The sequence below is a fragment of the Saimiri boliviensis genome, chromosome 2 (genome assembly GCF_048565385.1).
Source record: "Saimiri boliviensis isolate mSaiBol1 chromosome 2, mSaiBol1.pri, whole genome shotgun sequence".
NCBI classification, from domain to species: domain Eukaryota; kingdom Metazoa; phylum Chordata; class Mammalia; order Primates; family Cebidae; genus Saimiri; species Saimiri boliviensis.
This window is the reverse complement of record NC_133450.1, coordinates 101,283,342-101,292,428: the sequence shown is the minus strand read 5'-3', so window position 1 is coordinate 101,292,428 and position 9,087 is coordinate 101,283,342. Positions and strand designations below refer to the sequence as shown.

At 39.0% G+C, this 9,087-nt stretch overlaps 1 pseudogene; it reads left to right on the top strand.

Annotated features, from left to right (window-relative positions):
- The first annotated feature begins 5,937 nt into the window (after nt 1–5,937).
- Nucleotides 5,938–7,025, top strand: LOC101048337 (mitochondrial import receptor subunit TOM40 homolog pseudogene; annotated as a pseudogene).
- The last annotated feature ends 2,062 nt before the right edge of the window (nt 7,026–9,087 follow it).

Here is a 9,087-nt window from a genome sequence, read left to right as displayed (position 1 = left end):
GAGCAGAGTATCAAAACAAACAAACAAAAAATAGATGCACTAAAAAAACACTTCAAAAATTATTTTGATATTCTGGGAAAAAGGAACACCAAGTCATTATGGTATTTATTTACTGTTAACAAGGTGGCCTTTTAAAATGTAAAATTTGTAACACTCCATGCACATATAAGCAAAGGTGGAAGGCAGGGCGACAGAATAGAAAGGCTTAACCAAACTTGACTTTCACTATGACTTTTGACAATGTCATGTAATCTGAGATTTGTTTCTTCATATTTAATAGCTTCTGGGGATTGTTATAAGGATTAAATGTGTACTTTAATGTTTTGATAATATTAAATGCACACTAAGTCCTTCCTGTATTTGAAATAAGACACAAACGTTGTATACAAAAGCAAGTCAATGATTCCTTTCAATTGTGTTTCAGAGGGCAAAGCTATGCAATTTTTTATTTAAAATATGTATCATGGTCACTATAACATTTACTAAATGACTGTATTTATATAAAGGATATGTAAAGATGAATATACATTATATGTTTAATGTAAAACTATGTGTTTAGCAGTACAGAAACAGAAATTTCATGTCAGAAATATTAAAAAAGATTAATTCTTGTGAACTTGCTAAGGAAGCCCACAAATATCATCTTTCTGTCATGAACCTGAAAGTCTCTTACAAAGGTTAAGTTTTTAATAATAGCTGCTTTTATGAAACAGATTATGATATAGCTAAGATTATTGATTTAATATAAAAGGACACTTAATAGCAGATAAGAGGCAAATGTGGCATGAGTTTGCGATGGTTTTCAAATGGATAACAGAATTCACTATTTTATATCTGAGTCAGTATTCTCCCTAATAACAAAGCCACACTCCCACAGGTCATTTAGAAATATATTGGAGGCATTTATTTGATTGTTAAAATATCAGGGGAGGCTGCTGCATTAATAGATGAAGACCAAGAATATTAGACATCCTATAAACCACGGAGCTGTTATGCAAAACAAACAAAATTTGACCATGCTGCACAAATTCTGAAGGTCCTTCATTGCCACTTAAAATTATCTGAGCCTAGAAACTAACTCCATTATACACATAAACAAAATATTTTCAGTGATTGTAATATACACTGAAATTTCCTGGAATTCATCTATAAATCAAGGGAACATTTTACACCGTCTGGCTCAAATTTTGCCAAATGTTGTTCCATATTTTGGAAAATGATATTACAATGGCTAAGTTGCCTATGATATTTGAGTTACCAATGTAACATACCTGTGTATGTTGTCATTTATAGTATTTACGGAAATTTTAAATATAGTTATAAATTTTTAAATCTTTATTTTAAACTGTCAAATACAAAGAAAACACATCAAGTATATTTAGCTGACTATTTAACATTGTTTTATAGCTTACCTAATAATTAAATAATTTCTCATATGATTAGTCTGCCAACATTTTTTTTGAGACAGTCTCTCACTGTGTCACCCAGAGTGGAATCCAGTGGCATGATTATGGCTCAGTGAAGCCCTCACCACCTGGACTCAAGCCACTTATCACCTCAGCCTCCTAAGTAGCTGTACTGCATCTGCAGACCAACACACCCAACTACACTTTTTTTTAAAATTTATTTGTGGAGAGGAGGCTTCACCAGGCTGATCTTGCACTCCTGGCCTCAACTGATCCTCCCACCTAAGCCTCCTATAGCATAGGATTATAAACATGAGCCACCACAGAGCAACACATGAAACAATAAAACTACAAGATTGAATGTAAATTTTTCTAAGGAGAACACTGATGAAGTTATCAAGGATATAATATCATGTTTCTGAAATTTATGAGAAAAGTTTGAAAACTATGTTACTGTCTCCAAACTGTGTTAAATATTTCCTATCAGAGAAATAAAGTTCTCATTATTTCTTACAGAATAGCACAATGCATTATAAAATATATAAAGCCAAAATATTAGTGAATATTAATATTTCCAACTGTATGAAACATTTTATATCAGAAAAAAATTCAAATTAAAAAAATTTGTATTTCACTAAGCAATGATATTATAAGGCTTCACGAAATTGTGAAAAATGTCAAAGATTATGACACTTGTTGTATAAAAATGTTCAATGAACTTCAGCCAAGCACATTTTCACATAACAGATTAAAATATCCTCTATGAAAATTAATCAATGCTTCTTAAAAATAAGTAAAAATAAGCAATGGGGAAAGGATTCCCTGTTTAATAAATGGTGTTGGGAAAACTGGCTCGCCATGTGCAGAAAGCAGAAACTGGACCCCTTCCTGACACCTTACACTAAAATTAACTCCAGATGGATTAAAGACTTAAACATGACACCTAACACAATAAAAACCCTAGAAGAAAACCTAAGCAAAACCATTCAGGGTAGGCATAGGCAAGGACTTTATGACTAAAACACCAAAAGCATTGGCAACAGAAGCCAAAATAGACAAATGAGACCTAATTAAACTCCAGAGCTTCTGCACAGCAAAAGAAACAATCATTAGAGTGAATTGGCAACCAGCAGAATGGGAAAAAATATTTGCAATCTATCCATCTGATAAAGGGCTAATATCCAGAATATACAAAGAACTCAAACAGATTTATACGAAAAAAAAAACAAGCCCCTTCAAAAGTGGGTGAAGGATATGAACAGACACTTTACAAAAGAAGACCAAACAAACATATGAAAAAATGCTCATCATCACTGATCATTAGAGAAATGCTCATATCAAAACTACATTGAGATACTATCTCACGCCAGTTAGAATGGCAAGCATTAAAAAATCTGGAGACAACAGTTGCTGGAGAGGATGTGGAGAAATAGAAACACTTTTACACTGTTGGTGGGAGTGTAAATTAGTTCAACCATTGTGGAAGACAGTATGGCAATTCCTCAAGGACCTAGAAATAGCAATCCCATTACTGGGTATATACCCAAAGGATTATAAATCATTCTATTATAACACATAGAACACATGCACACAAATGCTCACTGCAGCACTGTTTACAATAGCAAAGACTTGGAACCAACCCAAATGCCCACCAATGATAGACTGGACAGGGAAAATGTGGCACATATACACCATGGAATACTATACAGTCATTAAAAATGATGAATTTGTGTCCTTTCTAGGGACCCGGATGAACCCGGAAACCATCATTCTCAGCAAACTGACACAAGAACAGAAAATCAAACACTGCACGTTCTCACTCATAAGCGGATGTTGAACAATGAGAACACAGGGACACAGGGAGGGGAGCATCACACACTGGGGTCTGTAGGGGGGAACTAGGGGAGGAACCTTGGTGGGTGGGGAGTTGGGGAGGGATAACATGGGGAGAAATGCCAGATATAGGTGATGGGGAGGAAGGCAGCAAACCACATTGCCATGTATGTACCTATGCAACAATCTTGCATGTTCTTCACATGTACCCCAAAACCTAAAACATAATAAAATATATATTTAAAAAAAAAAACAAAAAACATTAGGCCGGGAGTGGTGGCTCAAGCCTGTAATCCCAGTACTTTGGGAGGCCGAGGCGGGTGGATCACGAGGTCAAGAGATCGAGACCATCCTGGTCAACATGGTGAAACCACGTCTCTACTAAAAATACAAAATATTAGCAGGGCATGGTGGCGGGTGCCTGTAATCCCAGCTACTCAGGAGGCTGAGGCAGGAGAATTGCCTGAACCCAGGAGGCGGAGGTTGCGGTGAGCCGAGATCGCGCCATTGCACTCCAGCCTGGGTAACGAGAGCGAAACTCCGTCTCAAAAAAAACAAACAAAAAACAAAAAACAAACAGAAAACCAACCATGAAAAATGTTACTTTCAAATGTTCTGAGAATAGACATAAAGAGATTGTCAATTTGCAAATCCTTTAAAAATATCTCATGGAAAAACATATTTACTTTCAAATACCACTACTTGGATATCAGCAATGATGGATCCACAAAGCGGATTTAGAGTCAACTTCCATAGCTCTAAGTGCTTTAGTAATTCACTGCATTATTAAGTGACAATATGCAAGCATTAGGAATGTAACAGAAATACTTCAAAATCAATGAGTGTTGCATTCAGGGTGTATAAGTCCATTCTTAGCCACTATGAAGAAATATCTGAGCCTGGGTAATTTATAAAGAAAAGAGATTTAATTGATTCCCAGTTCGGGGGAGACCTGAAGAAACTTACAATCATAATGGAAGGGGAAGCAAACATGTCCTTCTTCACATGATGGCAGCAAGAAGAATGGAACAAAGGGAGGGAAAAGCCCATTACAAAACCATGAGATCTCATGATAACTCACTCACCGTCATGAGAACAGCATGGAGGTAACCATCCCCATGATTCAATTGCATTAGTTTGAAATTGGAATTAAGATGGATTTTAATGTATATTTAGTTTTTTGTTATACAAAATTATTAAAATTTTTTATTCATTAAATGAAAAATTAAGCCCCATAATTCAAATATCACAAAATGATATAATCTATCTCTCAGATATCTTTATATATTTGTATAGTTAAATGTTATCCTTTGTAAGCTGCTAGAAAATAAGATCAATCTTATAGTAACCAGAATTGTCATAAGATATTTAAGTAAACATACATTATTTCAAAGTAGCTTGAGCATCAAACATGTTTACAGCTTTTATTTTTGCAGAAGTTAGATAAATGCAAGTAGATTGCTTTTCTGTGAATGGCTGCTAAAATGAGATAATGATTAGTTTTTAAAATTTTTGATTTAATTTACAAAACTGGACTGGGTAATTAATTCATTTGAAAGAGAGGAAGAACATTGTTAGCCAAAATTTTCTGAAAAATTTAATTGAGCTGAAAATCAATGTTTTCAGAAACTAAAGTACACTCTAATCAATCTAATTATGCAAGGTGTTAGATGATATTAAGACTTACATACATTTCTTTGGAAGTATGAAAATTAAATTGCTGTAGAATTTCCAAGAACATATTTGGTTGAAAGGCTGTCAGGGTTACAGTTGAATTCTGGCGAAAGTAACATTACTAATGGGTCTGTGTAGCAGAGGAAAGATGAGATTCCTTTAACACACTTTAAGCAACTTCAATAGAGCACATAAAATTCAGAATTCTCACTGAATTTCATGAATAAAGATTGTTTTAAAATTGTATATATATGCGCACGCATATGTATGCAATTTAACTTTTTGTAACATGCATAAATCTAGGTTGCAGAAATCACATATTGAAATGATGTATCTCAGTTATAAAAATCACATATTGAAACAAATTGGAGAGATAATTTATTATTAATCAATTTTATCCTGCTACCATGCTCAGAGGTCTAGCACTCACTTTGTCAAGAGCAACAATGTGTTATGAAATTACAAATGTAAGTCACATTTATCATTTGAAATGTTTTAGTACCCACATTACAAAAAGTAGAATGAATCAGGCAACAGTAATTTTAATTATAGATTATATTTAACACAGCGCATCTCCTAATTGTAATCCAAACCTGTAATTAATTAATGTAAACATTACTGAGATATTGTACACTTTCTTAGTTTTTAATATACATCTAATTTTACTAAAATTAAATACATTAAAAATTCAATTTTCAGTAGCACTGACCGTATTTTAAATGCTCCATAACCACACCAGGCTAGTAGTTACCATGTCAGAGACAATACTGAGCTGTATTGTTATTTACTACTGTTATTAAGTATCTCACTAACGACTATTAATTAGCCTAATACAGTTTTTATTTTAGTATCCGGACACAACTCTCTTATTTTCCTGCACTTGTTATATTAAACTCCTCTTATTTTCAAACTTACCTTAAGGTGAAGGAGGAGACCCGGGGCCCGCAGCCAGGCGGGGGTTTGCGGGAGCTGAGGCTCGGGCGCGCGGGCCCTCACCTCCACCTTCTGACCTCTCCCCTCACGGGCGACCGTGCGGAACGGGTTAGCAGCCAGCTCGCAGCCCGCACGGCCCCGCCGCCGCCTGCGCTGGCTCTGGTGAGGCTGCCGCCACCTCCGCCCTTGACGACGCGCCTCAAGTGGCGGCCGCTGGGAGGCAGCCTGGGCGCCGGCCCCAGTGCTGGTCGCGGTTCGGTACGGACCCCCGGTACTGCAACCTCCAGTTCCTCAGGGGCCGCCGACGTCGGTGCCTGCGGTCGCCCGCCCAACCCGGACACATTCGAGGAGTACCACCGGAAGTGCAAGGAACTGTTTCCCATTCAGATGGTAGCCCTCAGCACAGTCCGCGAGTCCAGCTGCCGCTTCGGGGTCACGTATTGCAGACAAAGCAGCTGAGTCCCACAGAGGCGTTCCCTGTGCTGGTGGGTGACATGGACGACGGCGGCAGCCTCAGTGCTCAGGGCATTCATTAGCTGGGCCCCGGCTTCAGGTCCAAGATGGCCATCCAGCCTCAGCAGTCGAAGTTTGTGAACTGGCAGGTGGACGGGCAGTCCCGGGACGCTGACTTCACAGCGGTCGTCACCCTGGGGAACCCCGACGTCCTCGTGGGTTCAGGAATCCTCGTAGCCTACTACCTCCCTCCAGAGCATCACGCCTTGACTGGCTCTGAGCAGAGAGCTGGTCTACCACCCGCGGCCTGGGGTGGAGGGCGCCGTCATGTCTCTAGCTGGAAAATATACATTGAACATTTGGTTGGCAACAGTAACGTTGGGCCAGGCGGGCATGCACGGGACATACTACCACAAAGCCAGTGACCAGCTGCAGGTGGGTGTGGAGTTGGAGGCCGGTATAGGGATGCAGGACACCAGTGTCTCCTTCAGGTACCAGCTGGCCCTGCCCGAGGCCAACCTCCTCTTCAAAGACTCTGTGGACAGCAACTGGATCGTGGGTGCCACCCTGGAGAAGAAGCTCCCGCCCCTGCCCCTGACACTGACCCTCCAGGCCTTCCTGAATCACCACAAGAACAAGTTCCAGTGCAGCTTTGGCCTCACCATCCGCTGTGAGTTAGAATATTGTGTTTCACCTATAAAGGCATTTAATAATCAGAATATTTAATTCTGGCCCCCACCTTCCATGCCCTTCCTCCTTCAGATTTCACCTCCACCTCCCCTCCCTTCCCTCTCTCCTCGGGAGTCAGGAGCAGAGGGGACAGCAGAAAGGAGGGTCCCCGCCACCCCAGCAACTGAGGAGAGGATTCTGGAACTGAATGGCTCTTTGGGGTTCTGAGTACTGAGGGCAGCGTGCACAGGGGGGCTGGGATCCCGGGAGGGATTCCGGGATTGAAGGACACGCAGGATTCTGACCAGCAAGGGCAGAGGCAGCCAGATAACCTCAGGGAGGAGTGTCCTGGCTTCCCCATCCACTAAAGGGCCTGGTTCTGCCCCAGGGGTCAGCAAGAGGAGCTCCCCCATCCCCCATCAGTCCGCCCAGCCCCTGTTCACTTTCCCATCTACGCCTCGGTATAAATTATGTTTATAAGTTATGGAAGAACTGGGACATTTTACAGGGGAAAAAAATGACAAAAAATATACGTGGAAAAAAACAAAAAAAAAATGGTGAAGGAATGTAATGACTTCATAAGGTCTTTTATAATAGCTAATTATTTTGCAGTAAGTCATGTTTGTTTCCTTTCCTTATATGTTATACTGAGTTTTCTGAATCAATATAATATTCGATTTTGCATCAATATTGTGTGCTTTTGAATATTCTAATGAAAGGTTTTAGATGATATTTTCTATAAATGTGATTTTAAGCAGTGCAATAGACTGTGTTCCTCCAAAATTTGCATGATGAAATCTCATCCCAGTGTGATGGTATTTGGAGGTAGAGCTTTTGAGAGGTAATAAGGCCATGAGAGCCCTTAGGAATGAAACTGGTTCCTTCATAAGAAGAGACCAGAAAGCTGGCTAGCTCTCTTCCCACTGTGGAAATATGTAGTAGGTACACAGTTTGCAACCAAGAAAAGGGCACTCATCAGAACCTAACCATGCCCTGATCTTAGACTTCCAGCCTCCTGAACTGTGAGAAATGAATTTCTGTTGTTTATAACCCATCCAGTGTATGGTATTTTGCTATAGCAGGCTGAACTGATAGAGATGTACAATGAAGGAAATTTTAGAAAATATTAGAGGATGTAAGACCACTGATCTACGTGAATACAGTAATAGTTTTCTACTATCTGCAGCAGGAAGAACAAGCTGTGTTCTCTGATTGATTTCTAGACTTGTTAAACTGCTGCATCAGCTCAACTCTGAGCACAGCAAGACCTTACTGGCTATCATACTGACAATGATTCCATCTCTCCCAACTCTTGTCATTATTTCTGTCAATCTCATATTTTCGTTAAGCACATTAAACATATGTGGCTTCAAATTAAGTGTTCTAAAATTTGAAGTGAGAAAAACAGAAAAAGCAGAAAATAATATTGACAATAAAAAATATGACATATACTCAGTACTTACCATGTTTTAATTACTATCTTAAGGGCTTAATAGTTTAATATATATTAGTTGACATATCTCCAGACACTGAAGCCTGTACAGTTGTTTCTAAAACTGATACTGGCTTAATTCAGATCAGTACTAAGTAACTCAGTTGAGAATCTCACCTAGATCTGTAGTTCTGTGAACTTTTGATCCTAAGAATTATGGTGTATTTCTTTACAAAAAAAAAATACAAACTGTGAAATATAAATGTGATTTTAACAGATGGATTGATGCTTCTCACTAACACACCTGCACAGAGTGTAAGGGAAGTTTATTACAATTGCATATCGTGTAGGTTTGACTTTAGCCCTTTTGTTTAAATCTAATAAACTGTTACTGGCAGTCTTCAAATGAAAAACACAGATGCATTTATGTAACAGTGCCCCATGACCAAAAGATTATGTGGTGTTTCACTATCTATCCTGTTCTACAATATTAGGTTTGTGCTAGCCATACAGCTGTTGCTAAATAGAGACTCCCCAGAACTGTCTGAGTTAATATTTCCTCCAATCATTCTGCTGCCCTGTGGAGTATTAGAGCATGACAGGGCTGTAGTCACATTTCAAAGGCAAAGGACTTCACTGTTCTTAGATCACACACACCTAATATGCTAGTCCTACATAACTTGCTCT